Source organism: Oncorhynchus masou, chromosome 29 (genome assembly GCF_036934945.1).
Source record: "Oncorhynchus masou masou isolate Uvic2021 chromosome 29, UVic_Omas_1.1, whole genome shotgun sequence".
Taxonomy (NCBI): Eukaryota; Metazoa; Chordata; class Actinopteri; order Salmoniformes; family Salmonidae; genus Oncorhynchus; species Oncorhynchus masou.
The window spans coordinates 95697241-95713691 of record NC_088240.1 but is presented as its reverse complement, the minus strand read 5'-3'; the positions used below and the strand labels follow the sequence as shown (position 1 = coordinate 95713691).

Genomic DNA, 16451 nt, shown 5'->3' with positions numbered 1-16451 from the left:
CATTAGTATCTTATTACCGTCCTCTCTGTTTCATTTCTCATCCTTTTCTGATCTTTCCTCTCTTCTCCTCTGACTCTATCCTTCTCTCTTCCTGTTTCTCCCTCCATCCTCTCTCTTTCCTCTCTTGTCCTCTGACTATCCTTCTCTCTTCCTGTTTCTCCCTCCATCCTCTCTCTTTCCTCTCTTCTCCTCTGACTCTATCCTTCTCTCTTCCTGTTTCTCCCTCCATCCTCTCTTTCCTCTCTTCTCCTCTGACTCTATCCTTCTCTCTTCCTGTTTCTCCCTCCATCTCTCTCTTTCCTCTCTTCTCCTCTGACTCTATCCTTCTCTCTTCTTGCTCCAGCAGTGGTTAGTGAGTCTTGCTCCAGCAGTGGTCAGTGGTTAGTGGGTCTTGCTCCAGCAGTGGTTAGTGAGTCTTGCTCCAGCAGTGGTTAGTGGGTCTTGCTCCAGCAGTGGTTAGTGAGTCTTGCTCAGCAATAGTCAGTGGTTAGTGAGTCTTGCTCCAGCAGTGGTTAGTGAGTCTTGCTCCAGCAGTGGTCAGTGGTTAGTGGGTCTTGCTCCAGCAGTGGTTATTGGGTCTTGCTCCAGCAGTGGTTAGTGAGTCTTGCTCCAGCAGTAGTCAGTGGTTAGTGAGTCTTGCTCCAGCAGTAGTCAGTGGTTAGTGAGTCTTGCTCCAGCAGTGGTCAGTGGTTAGTGGGTCTTGCTCCAGCAGTAGTCAGTGGTTAGTGGGTCTTGCTCCAGCAGTGGTTAGTGAGTCTTGCTCCATCAGTGGTTATTGGGTCTTGCTCCAGCAGTGGTTAGTGAGTCTTGCTCCAGCAGTGGTTAGTGGGTCTTGCTCCATCAGTGGTTAGTGGGTCTTGCTCCAGCAGGAGTCAGTGGTTAGTGGGTCTTGCTCCATCAGTGGTTAGTGAGTCTTGCTCCATCAGTGGTTAGTGGGTCTTCCTTCATCAGTGGTTATTGGGTCTTGCTCCAGCAGTGGTTAGTGAGTCTTGCTCCAGCAGTGGTTAGTGAGTCTTGCTCCATCAGTGGTTAGTGAGTCTTGCTCCATCAGTGGTTAGTGGGTCTTGCTCCAGCAGGAGTCAGTGGTTAGTGGGTCTTGCTTCATCAGTGGTTAGTGGGTCTTGCTCCATCAGTGGTTAGTGGGTCTTGCTCCATCAGTGGTTATTGGGTCTTGCTCCAGCAGTGGTTAGTGAGTCTTGCTCCAGCAGTGGTTAGTGAGTCTTGCTCCAGCAGTGGTTAGTGAGTCTTGCTCCATCAATGGTCAGTGGTTAGTGGGTCTTGCTCCAGCAGTAGTCAGTGGTTAGTGAGTCTTGCTCCATCAATGGTCAGTGGTTAGTGGGTCTTGCTCCAGCAGTAGTCACTGGTTAGTGGGTCTTGCTCCAGCAGTGGTTAGTAAGTCTTGCTCCAGCAGTGGTCAGTGGTTAGTGAGTAGAGAGGATTGGTCCAGCAGTAGTCAGTGGTTAGTGAGTCTTGCTCCAGCAGTAGTCAGTGGTTAGTGAGTCTTGCTCCAGCAGTGGTCAGTGGTTAGTGGGTTTTGCTCCAGCAGTAGTTAGTGGTTAGTGAGTCTTGCTCCAGCAGTAGTTAGTGGTTAGTGGGTCTTGCTCCAGCAGTGGTTAGTGTGGTCTTGCTCCAGCAGTGGTTAGTGAGTCTTGCTCCAGCAGTAGTCAGTGGTTAGGAGTCTTGTCCAGCAGTAGTGGAGTGGTTAGTGAGTGTCTTGCTCCAGCAGTGGTCAGTGGTTAGGGGTCTTGCTCCAGCAGTGGTTAGTGGGTCTTGGGAGTGTCCTCAGGAGGGGGGTGGAGGTAGAGAGAGGAGGGAGTGTCCTCAGAGGAGGTAGTGTGGAGGTAGAGAGAGGAGGGAGTGTCCTCAGAGGAGGTAGTGTGGAGGTAGAGAGAGGAGGGAGTGTCCTCAGGAGGAGGGAGTGTCCTCAGAGGAGGTAGTGTGGAGGTAGAGAGAGGAGGGAGTGTCCTCAGAGGAGGTAGTGTGGAGGTAAAGAGATGAGGGAGTGTCCTCAGAGGAGGGAGTGTCCTCAGAGGAGGGAGTGTCCTCAGAGGAGGTAGTGTGGAGGTAGAGAGAGGAGGGAGTGTCCTCAGAGGAGGTAGTGTGGAGGTAGAGAGGGAGGGAGTGTCCTCAGAGGAGGTAGTGTCCTCAGAGGAGGGAGTGTGGAGGTAGAGTGTCCTCAGAGGAGGGAGTGTCCTCAGAGGAGGTAGTGTGGAGGTAGAGAGAGGAGGGAGTGTCCTCAGAGGAGGTAGTGTGGAGGTAGAGAGAGGAGGGAGTGTCCTCAGAGGAGGTAGTGTGGAGGTAGAGAGAGGAGGGAGTGTCCTCAGAGGAGGTAGTGTGGAGGTAGAGAGAGGAGGGAGTGTCCTCAGAGGAGGTAGTGTGGAGGTAGAGAGAGGAGGGAGTGTCCTCAGAGGAGGGAGTGTCCTCAGAGGAGGTAGTGTGGAGGTAGAGAGAGGAGGGAGTGTCCTCAGAGGAGGTAGTGTGGAGGTAGAGAGAGGAGGGAGTGTCCTCAGAGGAGGTAGTGTGGAGATAGAGAGAGGAGGGAGTGTCCTCAGAGGAGGGAGTGTCCTCAGAGGAGGTAGTGTGGAGGTAGAGAGAGGAGGGAGTGTCCTCAGACAGTCTCACTCTCTCAATTTCAATTTAGGGGTCTTTATTAAGCAAGTGAAATAGATAATAAACAAAAGTGAAATAAACAATAAAAATGAACAGTAAACATTACACATTACACTCACAGAAGTTCCAAAAGAATAAATACATTTCAAATGTCATATTATGTCTATTTGATGTGCAAATTGCAAAAGTATAACAGGGAAAATAAATAAACATAAATATGGGTTGTATTTACAATGGTGTTTGTTCTTCACTGGTTGCCCTTTTCTCGTGGCAAAAGGTCACACATCTTGCTGCTGTGATGGAACACTGTAGATATGGGAGTTTATCAAAATGTGTTTTATTTTCAAATTCTTTGTGGGTCTGTGCAATCTGAGGGAGATATGTGTCTCTAATATGGTCATACATTTGGCAGGAGGTTATGAAGTGCAGCTCAGTTGTTTGCCGATTTGAATCATTTTAACCGCACACTTGTTGTTAGTGTTCATTGATTTTATAATGTCATATGGCCAGGTCGCAATTGTAAATGAGAACTTGTTCTCAACTTGCCTACCTGGTTAAATAAAGGTGAAAATAAATAAATAAATAAATACATATGTTTCTCCCTCAACACCACTTTCCATCAGTTTGTATAACAGACCCTCCTGACAAATTGAGTCTAAAGCTTTTTTTAAATCAACAAAATATAAGAAGACTTTGCCTTTGTTTTGGTTTGTTTGTTTGTTGAATTAGGGTGTGCAGGCGTGGTCTGTCGTACGGTATGCTGTTGACCCATATCCCCTGATAGGTATTGGGGTCAAATGTGTCTCCACTTTTGTGGATTGGGGTGATCAGTCCCTGGTTCTAAATATTGGGGAAGATGCCAGAGCTGAGGATGATGTTAAAGAGTTTAGTATAGCCAATTGGAATTTGTGGGTCTGTATATTTTATCATTTCATTGAGGATACCAACAACACCACAGGCCTTTTTGGGTTTGAGGGTTTGTATTTTGTCCTGTAGTTCATTCAAGGTAATTGGAGAATCCAGTGGGTTCTGGTCGTCTTTAGTAGTTGATTCTAAGCTGTGTATTTGATCATGTATATGTTTTTGCTGTTTGTTCTTTGTTATAGAGACAAAAATATGGTGGTTTATCTATACATCTCCATTTTGGATAGATAACTATTTTTTTGTTATTTGTTTAGTGTTTTCCAATTTTCCCAGAAGTGGTTAGAGTCTATGGATTCAATGACATTGAGCTGATTTCTGACGTGCTGTTCCTTCTTTTTCCGTAGTGTTTTTCTGTATTGTTTTAGTGATTCACCATAGTGAAGGTGTAGACTCAGGTTTTATAGGTCTCTATGTTTTTGGTTGGACAGGTTTCTCAATGAATTTATTTGGTTTTTGCGTTCTTCATCAAACCATTTGTTATTGTTGTTAATTTTCTGAAATGTTTAGATTTGATAGGAAGCGGATCGGTCAAATATACTGTTTAGGTTTTCTGAGGCCAAGTTTACACCTTTTGACGAGGAAATTGTCTAGAAGGGATTGAATTTGTTGTTGCCTAATAGTTTTGTTGTTAGATTTCCACACGACTTTCCTTCCATCTATAGCATTACTTAATATTATTCAGTTCCTTTGAACTCATGATTGAGCATCGCTCTGTTCAAGTAAAGTGTGATTTCTCTGTGATGTGATTGGGGTGTCAGATGGACAGACTGTGAACGCTCGAAGAGCTCTCTCTCTCTGTCTCTCTCTCTGTCTCTCTCTCTCTCTTCTCTCTCTCTCTCTCTTTCTCTGTCCCTCTCTCCTCTCTCTCTCTCTCTCTGTCTCTCTCTCACTGTCTCTCTCTCACTGTCTCTCTCTCACTGTCTCTCTCTCTCTCTCTCTCTCTCTGTCTCTCTCTTTCTCTGTCCTCTCTCTCTCTCTCTCTCTCTCCCTCTCTCTCTCTCTCTCTGTCTCTCTGTCTCTCTCTCTCTCTCTCTCTCTCTAATGACTGCCTGTGCTATCTCGTTCTCTCTTCTCCAATTGGAGTACTGCCTGCTGGCGTGAGATTGATGGCTGTTCTCTGTCTCCTCTCTACCTGAGAGGCATTGTTCTAGCTAGCTGCTGGTAATCAGGGAATATCTCAGAGATTTTGGTTTAGATCTTTTGCCTTTGTTGGCAGTTTTATTTTGGTTCCCTGCATCACTAATTGGTGTCAGGGGGGAATTGTCTGTTTCTCTACCTACTATTAGTTGACTTCTTCAGTAGAAATAGACTTCTTCTTCCAGTGTTTTCTTACTTCCTTTATCCTCTTCTTCTTTGGTGGTTAGAGAAAGGGGTCAAAGGCCGTTTCTGCTGAAGCGGCGAAGACATGGCACCCTATTTCCTATTGCGAGAGTTTTGACGAGAACCTCCCACGATTGTGCAAAATAGGGACTAGGGTGCCATTTGAGACATAGACAGTTCTAATATGCTCACTAGCTCACTAGCACACTAGCACACTAGCTCACTAGCACACTAGCACACTAGCTCACTAGCACACTAGCTCACTAGCTCACTATCACACTAGCTCAATAGCTCACTAGCTCATTAGCACACTAGCACACTAGCTCACTAGGTCACTAGCACACTAGCACACTAGCTCACTAGCTCACTATCACACTAGCTCAATAGCTCACTAGCTCATTAGCACACTAGCACACTAGCTCACTAGGTCACTAGCTCACTAGCACAATAGCTCACTAGCACACTAGCACAATAGCTCACTAGCACACTAGCACAATAGCTCACTAGCACACTAGCTCACTAGCACACTAGCACACTAGCACACTAGCTCACTAGCACACTAGCTCACTAGCACACTAGCACACTAGCACACTAGCTCACTAGCACACCAGCTCACTAGTACACTAGCTCACTAGCTCACTAGCACACTAGCACACTAGCTCACTAGCACACTAGCACACTAGCACACTAGCTCACTAGCACACTAGCACACTAGCACACTAGCACACCAGCACACTAGCTCACTAGCACACTAGCTCACTAGCACACCAGCACACTAGCTCACTAGCACACTAGCTCACTAGCTCACTAGCACACTAGCACACTAGCACACTAGCATGTGTCTTCCGCATTTAACCCAACCCTTCTGAATCAGAGAGGTGCAGGGGGGGGGGCTGCCTTAACTGCCTTGCTCAGGGGCAGAACAACAGATTGAACCTAAAGAAACACATGTGTGTGGTATTAAAAGGGATATGTATTTGGCCGCGGGCCCGGGCCAATTATCCTTATCCATCGTTATGTTCTCCTCCCACAAAGACTTCTTTAAGTAGCTGGTGATCAGATGAGTGCATTTACAGCAACACGGCATTCATACAAGATGCTGCCACTTCCTAGTTGCTGCATCCTAAAAAAAAAAAAACACTGAGTGCTATTTTCATTCTAATGAGTGTCTTTAACCCTTTTAATCAATACTCCCTCGTAGTGTTTCCTTACATTTGATGTGATGCATGGTGTGAAAAACAGGATCTGGTAAATGTGTCAGATGTTGATGTATGTGTGTGGCCAGTTTTCTCCCTGCACCTCCAGTACACTATTGATTTGTCTAACCCTTGTTTCTCTCCTTTAATGTTGTTGACTACTCTATGTTCATTTAATGCATGTTATAACCTGGGTGGTGCCAGCCCTGAATGCTGATTGGCTGACAGCCGTGGTATATCAGAACGTTTACAAAATGACAAAACATGTATTTTTCCTGCTCTAATTACGTTGCTGTCCAGTTTATAACAGCAATAAGGCATCTCTGGGGTTTGTGGTATATGGCCAATATACCACGGCTAAGGGCTGTGTCCAGGCACTCCGCCAGGCATCCATAATGTATCTGCATTAACAGTGGAATGATGTTTCACAATATCACTTACCCCGCCCAGTGTTGTGATTGGCTGTGAAATTGATTTCTCCCGCCCAGTGTTGTGATTGGCTGTGAAATGGATTTCTCCCGCCCAGTGTTGTGATTGGCTGTGAAATGGATTTCTCCCGCCCAGTGTTGTGATTGGCTGTTTCCGCCAGGCCCGGCTTCTGTTGTCAAAAAGGGAATACAGTTTGACTTTATTTTATCTAGTGGAAAACCGGTGCAAACAATAAACGTCATTTCCTGGTTGCTAAAAACTCTACACAGTTCACTCAATTTCAGTTTGTGAGAAAACACCCCCTGAGTAGTGTAGGGACATATAGTTTCAATAACAAACGATATAGTTGTTTACAGATGTTTAAAACTGGTGGACGAAACCGAAAGTTAAAAACTAAAGCACGCGTCTCCACCGTGTTACCAAAGACAGTACAGTATGAAGATAAGCAGAAACTGCTTCTCCAATAGAAATCCCCGATCAAGCGTCTAGGCGATGTCATGGCGACGTTAGCTAGGTAAACTCGTGCACAGAAACACGTCATCTGGTCTCACGGTCGTCTCGCGCTGAACTGCACATGTGCAGGCCGTCAAATCAAAGGCACTCCTTTGATGTAAAGTCGTTTTTGACAAATTCAAACGTGTCAGTTTGTCACGAGGTTGTAGTAAGAAAATGTTCAACTACTTAAGGCATTGGCTCATATCTAGGTTCTGCCTTTAGATTTCGGGGGAAATGAACAACTAAGGAAGAATTTTCACTTAATTGAATCCGTCTGTCTGCATATTTCAAGACGTAACATATTATGGTGCAGTTAGATACCCGATCGGTTGGATGATATTATTCTCATCGGTTATCTTTAAAAATTGGATAGTTAAATTGGAAACCAAACAATCTTCCATCATTAAGACAATGAAATAAATAATATGCTTCATTATTATCTAAATACTGAAAGAGCGTGGGGGCGACGGAGGGGAACGAAATGATGCAATTTGAGGAAATGTGTCGGAAAATAGTGCAGGCACTGGAGATATGGGTGTGTCTCTGAGATAGGGGTGTGTCTCTGGGATAGGGGTGTGTCTCTGAGATAGGGGTGTGTCTCTGGGATAGGGGTGTGTCTCTGAGATAGGGGTGTGTCTCTGAGATAGGGGTGTGTCTCTGAGATAGGGGTGTGTCTCTGGGATAGGGGTGTGTCTCTGGGATAGGGGTGTGTCTCTGGGATAGGGTTGTGTCTCTGAGATAGGGTGTGTCTCTGAGATAGGGGTGTGTCTCTGAGATAGGGGTGTGTCTCTGAGATAGGGGTGTGTCTCTGAGATAGGGATGAGAACAGGTTGGTCTGGGCAGGGTGATGTATCTGTCTCTGAGATAGTGTTGAGAACAGGTTGGTCTGGGCAGGGTGATGTGTCTGTCTCTGAGATAGGGGTGTGTCTCTGGGATAGGGGTGTGTCTCTGAGATAGGGGTGTGTCTCTGAGATAGGGGTGTGTCTCTGGGATAGGGGTGTGTCTCTGGGATAGGGGTGTGTCTCTGGGATAGGGTTGTGTCTCTGAGATAGGGGGGTGTCTCTGAGATAGGGGTGTGTCTCTGAGATAGGGTTGAGAACAGGTTGGTCTGGGCAGGGTGATGTATCTGTCTCTGAGATAGGGTTGAGAACAGGTGGGTCTGGGCAGGGTGATGTTGATGTTTGTGTCTCTGAGATAGGGTTGAGAACAGGTTGGTCTGGGCAGGGTGATGTATCTGTCTCTGAGATAGGGGTGAGAACAGGTTGGTCTGGGCAGGGTGATGTTGATGATGTTTGTGTCTCTGAGATGCCTATCTGACTATCTCCAACCTGCCCTGTTTCACTATCTCCAACCTGCCCTCTTTCACTATCTCCAACCTGCCCCTTTTCACTATCTCCAACCTGCCCTCTTTCACTATCTCCAAACTGCCTGTTTCACTATCTCCAACCTGCCTGTTTCACTATCTCCAACCTACCTGTTTCACTATCTCCAACCTGCCTGTTTCACTATCTCCAACCTGCCCTGTTTCACTATCTCCAACCTGCCTGTTTCACTATCTCCAACCTGCCCTGTTTCACTATCTCCAACCTGCCTGTTTCACTATCTCCAACCTGCCCTGTTTCACTATCTCCAACCTGCCCTGTTTCACTATCTCCAACCTGCCTGTTTCACTATCTCCAACCTGCCCTGTTTCACTATCTCCAACCTGCCTGTTTCACTATCTTCAGTCGGCCTGTTTCACTATCTCCAACCTGCCTGTTTCACTATCTCCAGTCGGCCTGTTTCACTATCTCCAGCCTGCCTGTCTCGCTATCTCCAACCTGCCTGTTTCACTATCTCCAACCTGCCCTGTTTCACTATCTCCAACCTGCCCTGTTTCACTATCTCCAACCTGCCCTGTTTCACTATCTCCAACCTGCCCTGTTTCACTATCTCCAACCTACCTGGTTCACTATCTCCAACCTACCTGTTTCACTATCTCCAACCTGCCTGTTTCACTATCTCCAACCTGCCCTGTTTCACTATCTCCAACCTACCTGTTTCACTATCTCCAACCTGCCCTGTTTCACTATCTCCAACCTGCCCTGTTTCACTATCTCCAACCTGCCCTGTTTTACTATCTCCAACCTGCCCTGTTTCACTATCTCCAACCTGCCTGTTTCACTATCTCCAACCTGCCCTGTTTCACTATCTCCAACCTGCCTGTTTCACTATCTCCAACCTGCCTGTTTCACTATCTCAACCTGCCCTGTTTCACTATCTCCAACCTGCCTGTTTCACTATCTCCAACCTACCTGTTTCACTATCTCCAACCTGCCTGTTTCACTATCTCCAACCTGCCCTGTTTCACTATCTCCAACCTGCCCTGTTTCACTATCTCCAACCTGCCCTGTTTCACTATCTCCAACCTGCCCTGTTTCACTATCTCCAACCTGCCTGTTTCACTATCTCCAACCTGCCTGTTTCACTATCTCCAACCTGCCCTGTTTCACTATCTCCAACCTGCCCTGTTTCACTATCTCAACCTGCCCTGTTTCACTATCTCCAACCTGCCCTGTTTCACTATCTCCAACCTGCCTGTTTCACTATCTCCAACCTACCTGTTTCACTATCTCCAACCTGCCCTGTTTCACTATCTCCAACCTGCCTGTTTCACTATCTCCAACCTGCCTGTTTCACTATCTCCAACCTGCCTGTTTCACTATCTCCAACCTGCCCTGTTTCACTATCTCCAACCTGCCTGTTTCACTATCTCCAACCTGCCTGTTTCACTATCTCCAACCTGCCCTGTTTCACTATCTCCAACCTGCCCTGTTTCACTATCTCCAACCTGCCTGTTTCACTATCTCCAACCTGCCTGTTTCACTATCTCCAACCTGCCTGTTTCACTATCTCCAACCTGCCCTGTTTCACTATCTCCAACCTGCCCTGTTTCACTATCTCCAACCTGCCCTGTTTCACTATCTCCAACCTGCCTGTTTCACTATCTCCAACCTGCCCTGTTTCACTATCTCAACCTGCCTGTTTCACTATCTCCAACCGGCCTGTTTCACTATCTATTCAGTCGGCCTGTTTCACTATCTCCAGCCTGCCTGTTTCACTATCTCCAACCTGCCTGTTTCACTATCTCAACCTACCTGTTTCACTATCTCCAACCTGCCCTGTTTCACTATCTCCAACCTGCCTGTTTCACTATCTCCAACCTGCCCTGTTTCACTATCTCCAACCTGCCTGTTTCACTATCTCCAACCTGCCCTGTTTCACTATCTCCAACCTGCCCTGTTTCACTATCTCCAACCTGCCCTGTTTCACTATCTCCAACCTGCCTGTTTCACTATCTCCAACCTGCCCTGTTTCACTATCTCCAACCTGCCTGTTTCACTATCTTCAGTCGGCCTGTTTCACTATCTCCAACCTGCCTGTTTCACTATCTCCAGTCGGCCTGTTTCACTATCTCCAGCCTGCCTGTCTCGCTATCTCCAACCTGCCTGTTTCACTATCTCCAACCTGCCCTGTTTCACTATCTCCAACCTGCCCTGTTTCACTATCTCCAACCTGCCCTGTTTCACTATCTCCAACCTGCCCTGTTTCACTATCTCCAACCTACCTGGTTCACTATCTCCAACCTACCTGTTTCACTATCTCCAACCTGCCTGTTTCACTATCTCCAACCTGCCCTGTTTCACTATCTCCAACCTACCTGTTTCACTATCTCCAACCTGCCCTGTTTCACTATCTCCAACCTGCCCTGTTTCACTATCTCCAACCTGCCCTGTTTTACTATCTCCAACCTGCCCTGTTTCACTATCTCCAACCTGCCTGTTTCACTATCTCCAACCTGCCCTGTTTCACTATCTCCAACCTGCCTGTTTCACTATCTCCAACCTGCCTGTTTCACTATCTCCAACCTGCCCTGTTTCACTATCTCCAACCTGCCTGTTTCACTATCTCCAACCTGCCTGTTTCACTATCTTCAGTCGGCCTGTTTCACTATCTCCAACCTGCCCTGTTTCACTATCTCCAACCTGCCCTGTTTCACTATCTCCAACCTACCTGTTTCACTATCTCCAACCTGCCCTGTTTCACTATCTCCAACCTGCCCTGTTTCACTATCTCCAACCTACCTGTTTCACTATCTCCAACCTACCTGTTTCACTATCTCCAACCTGCCCTGTTTCACTATCTCCAACCTGCCCTGTTTCACTATCTCCAACCTGCCTCTTTTCCTTTCTGACTCCTGTATAAATATAATCTTCCTGATTGGCTGCTGTTGTTGTTTGCCTCCTGCTGCCAGAAACAGTGGCTGGTTCACAGGACGTTCAGGAGGTGACAATGAAGTTTACCGTGACATCACAAAGGCTGTTTATTCCACTAGGATCTACGTGGGAATAATGACATCATAAAAGGGGGTATTTCCTTGAATGGTTAACTGGATGAACTTTAGTCTCTCTAAACTAGTGTCTCTGTAACATACGTTGCATCTACAATGGCCCTCTATTCTGTTAAACAGGGCACTGGTAGTAAGGATTCTGGGGGCCATTTTGGGCTTTCGTTTTCTGTCCTGCGTGTAGCCTGATGTAAAAATGAGCTCTGAAAGAGGTCGCTCTGCTGCGTATCCAAGAATTAGGGCTGACAGATCCCGCCAGAGAAATGTAAAGGTTATTTACGGAGTTGAGCCGAAGTGTTTAACTGTGAATGCAGTGTTCGCTAACGTGAAGGAACATTTGCCTTTTAAATTCCCAATCACGTTGTCGCTGAATTTACGCGATACGGATTGAAATAGAGCACTTATTCCTTATTGGCCATTTGTTGTTTTAATCTAAAGGAAACAGACAATACTGTCCTACCACCAAACAGGCAGTATCTGCTCATAGTGTGGAACTGAGAAAACAACCCTTTTGGATTTACCCTGGTTTCCCCATAACTTTATACAGTTACTGTCTAACATGACCCACATTTTCCCCTGAACACAATACAACAGAGGCAGGATACTTGTCCAAATGATTAAGCATGTATTTAATGTAGGGGAAAAAAATGACATTAACTCATTTTCGACCAAATGAGCAGTTACTGCTTTTTTGTTGTTGCTTTCTAGGGCAGAATACCCATCTGTCTTGCCTGTCTGGATTGGAGAGTACTGGGAGTTTTCATCCTCTTTGAAGCTGAGATCTGCGATAGGACCTATAGCACCACTGGCACCCTATTCCCTATGTAGTACACTACTTGTGCTATTGTCCTTTGTCAAAAGTAGTGCACTACATAGGGAATAGTGGTATTTGGGACAGACACGAAGTCGGTTGAGGTATTACTGAGAAGTGAAACTGTTGTTTCTAACGAAGGCCAGAGCAGGAGAGTGAGGAATGTGGTAGAGAAATATCACAGGATCATTTCAAATGAGAACGTTAGGTTTAAACGCTTTTAAACGCCTTCTGGCCAACTGTTGATTTAGGAGCCATGGACTCATTACGGTTGTGAAAAACAAAAGGTGTGGCAAACAAAAGGTTTGGAAAACAAAAGGTTTGGAAAACAAAAGGTTTGGAAAACAAATGGTACAGATTGTTTCGGATTACAATACAGAAGTGAAAATGATTTAATGTCTAATTTGGAGACAAGGTGTAGCAGTTCCCTGATATGAGATGAACGTTGTGCAGCCATTATTCAGGCTATGGCCCCCAACTAACCACTCACTGTTTAAGTAGAGGTAGTGTACTACATAGGTAATAGGGTGCCAGGCTATAGTCCCAACTAACCACTCACTGTTTAAGTAGAGTTAGTGTACTACATAGGGAATAGGGTGCCAGGCTATGGATCCTACTAACCACTCACTGTTTAAGTAGAGGTAGTGTACTACATAGGGAATAGGGTGCCAGGCTATAGTCCCAACTAACCACTCACTGTTTAAGTAGAGGTAGTGTACTACATAGGGAATAGGGTGCCAGGCTATAGTCCCAACTAACCACTCACTGTTTAAGTAGAGGTAGTGTACTACATAGGGAATAGGGTGCCAGGCTATGGATCCTACTAACCACTCACTGTTTAAGTAGAGGTAGTGTACTACATAGGGAATAGGGTGCCAGGCTATAGTCCCAACCAACCACTCACTGTTTAAGTAGAGGTAGTGTACTACATAGGGAATAGGGTGCCAGGCTATGGATCCTACTAACCACTCACTGTTTAAGTAGAGGTAGTGTACTACATAGGGAATAGGGTGCCAGTCTATAGTCCGAACTAACCACTCACTGTTTAAGTAGAGGTAGTGTACTACATAGGGAATAGGGTGCCAGTCTATAGTCCGAACTAACCACTCACTGTTTAAGTAGAGGTAGTGTACTACATAGGGAATAGGGTGCCAGTCTATAGTCCCAACTAACCACTCACTGTTTAAGTAGAGGTAGTGTACTACATAAGGAATAGGGTGCCAGGCTATAGTCCCAACTAACCACTCACTGTTTAAGTAGAGGTAGTGTACTACATAGGGAATAGGGTGCCAGTCTATAGTCCCAACTAACCACTCACTGTTTAAGTAGAGGTAGTGTACTACATAGGGAATAGGGTGCCAGTCTATAGTCCCAACTAACCACTCACTGTTTAAGTAGAGGTAGTGTACTACATAGGGAATAGGGTGCCAGTCTATAGTCCGAACTAACCAACTAACAGGCAGCAACTAGTTAGCCCCGCCTACCCACCGACTAACCCACCGACTAGTGTTTTACATTTCTGAGAAACCTTCACTAAACTTACATTTAGCCTCAAAGGCATAGACATGAATACACCCGACATAGACATGAATACACCCTACATAGACATGAATACACCCTACATAGACATTAATACACCCTACATAGACATGAATACACCCTACATAGACATTAATACACCCTACATAGACATTAATACACCCTTCACTAAACTAACATTTAGCCTCAGAGGTATAGACATGAATAAACACTACATAGGCATGAATAAACCCTACATAGACATGAATAAACCCTACATAGGCATGAATAAACCCTACATAGGCATGAATAAACCCTACATAGGCATGAATAAACCCTACGTAGACATGAATAAACACTACATAGGCATGAATAAACCCTACGTAGACATGAATAAACCCTACGTAGACATGAATAACCCTACATAGGCATGAATAAACCCTACATAGGCATGAATAAACCCTACATAGGCATGAATAAACCCTACATAGGCATGAATAAACCCTACATAGACATTCATTTGAGATACAGATTACAGATGTAGGATCTTAATTTGAGCCAGTTTGCTACAGCAGGAAAATAGTCCTGCGGCAACAGCAAATGTGAGTTATAATCAAATGGAATTGTATTGGTCACATGCACATTCTAACAGATGTTATTGAGGATGTGGGGAAATGATTATTATGTGGATTATAACTCATTGACATTGTTGTAAATGTTGATACATTTTTCACAAGGGTCCGAAATAAAGTTTTTCGTCATTTCAAAGTGGAAATTACAAACTTTAGAAGACTTTTTTTAAAACCTCAAATTCACTTTTTTTTTTTTTTAACGTCCTTCATTTCAGGAACGTTCTCCTGCATCACTGTGATCAAATTAAGATCCTACTCTCAGACTCTTAAGGGCATAGAGATAATTGAATGCTGAGTATTTGTGCTCATAGTGTCAGACACTATTTTGAAAGGCAGACAGACTTCATCTGTAGGCTGGTAGACGTGGCCTGCGCCCAAAATGGCACCCTACTCCCTATATAGTGCACTACTTTTAACCAGAGTCCTATGGGCCCTGGTCTGCAGTAGTGCACTATATGGGGACTTGGGAGCCATTTGGGACGCTGGGTAGTCGTCCTGTGGGTCCTGGTTGCAGAGCATGGCATTACCCTACTGGCCGTTTCACACACCATTAATACTCACCGTTGTGTGTTTGAATGTGTTAAGAATGGGATTTCAATGTAATTCCACTAGTTCAGTCCCAAACGGCTCCCTCTTCCCTATGGGCCCTGGTGAAAAGTAGGGCACTTAATAGGGATAGGGTGCCATTTGGGACACAATGACAGTCCCCCTATTATCCCTGTCCCGCCGGCCTGGGACACGTCTGTCCCTCTGTCTTTCTGTCCCTCTCCTCCTCTCTCTCTCTGTCGCTCTGCTCCTCTGTCTCTCTGTCCCTCTCCTCCTCTGTCTCTCTGTCCCTCTCCTCCTCTGTCTCTCTGTCCCTCTCCTCCTCTGTCTCTCTGTTCCTCTGTCTTTCTGTCTCTCTGCTCCTCTGCCAGGCTCCATCCCTGCTCTGTCCTGGACTGACTCCTTCTCCATAGTAATGACATGTCCTTCCAGACAGGACTGACTCCTTCTCCATAGTAATGACATGTCCTTCCAGACAGTACTGACTCCTTCTCCATAGTAATGACATGTCCTTCCAGACAGGACTGACTCCTTCTCCATAGTAATGACATGTCCTTCCAGACAGTACTGACTCCTTCTCCATAGTAATGACATGTCCTTCCAGACAGGACTGACTCCTTCTCCATAGTAATGACATGTCCTTCCAGACAGGACTGACTCCTTCTCCATAGTAATGACATGTCCTTCCAGACAGGACTGACTCCTTCTCCATAGTAATGACATGTCCTTCCAGACAGGACTGTCTTCTTCTCCATAGTAATGCATGTTTTCTTTTTCTTCCTTCTTCAGGAGAAATGGTCATCGCCCCTCCCACATCGGCTCAGCTGAGATACGGTAAGACAGGAAGAAAAAGAGAGAGAGAGGTGTCTTTGAAAAGAGAGAGGTGTCTTTGAAAAGAGAGAGGTGTCTTTGAACAGAGAGAGGTGTCTTTGAACAGAGAGAGGTGTCTTTGAACAGAGAGAGGTGTCTTTGAACAGAGAGAGGTGTCTTTGAACAGAGAGAGGTGTCTTTGAACAGAGAGAGGTGTCTTTGAACAGAGAGAGATGTCTTTGAAAAGAGAGAGGTGTCTTTGAAAAGAGAGAGAGGTGTCTTTGAACAGAGAGAGGTGTCTTTGAACAGAGAGAGGTGTCTTTGAAAAGAGAGAGGTGTCTTTGAAAAGAGAGAGGTGTCTTTGAAAAGAGAGAGGTGTCTTTGAACAGAGAGAGGTGTCTTTGAACAGAGAGAGGTGTCTTTGAACAGAGAGAGGTGTCTTTGAAAAGAGAGAGATGTCTGAACAGAGAGAGGTGTCTTTGAAAAGAGAGAGGTGTCTTTGAAAAGAGAGAGATGTCTTTGAAAAGAGAGAGGTGTCTTTGAAAAGAGAGAGATGTATTTGAAAAGAGAGAGGTGTCTTTGAAAAGAGAGAGGTGTCTTTGAAAAGAGAGAGATGTCTTTGAAAAGAGAGATGTGTCTTTGAAAAGAGAGAGATGTCTTTGAAAAGAGAGAGGTGTCTTTGAACAGAGAGAGGTGTCTTTGAAAAGAGAGAGATGTCTTTGAAAAGAGAGAGGTGTCTTTGAAAAGAGAGAGGTGTCTTTGAAAAGAGAGAG

The 16451-nt window shown here is 45.5% G+C and overlaps 1 protein-coding gene across 1 annotated transcript in view; it reads left to right on the top strand.

Annotated features, from left to right (window-relative positions):
* LOC135521017 (transmembrane protein 65-like) overlaps positions 1-16451 on the top strand; it is a 134539-nt gene that overhangs the window by 13898 nt on the left and 104190 nt on the right. The window lies entirely within an intron of this gene.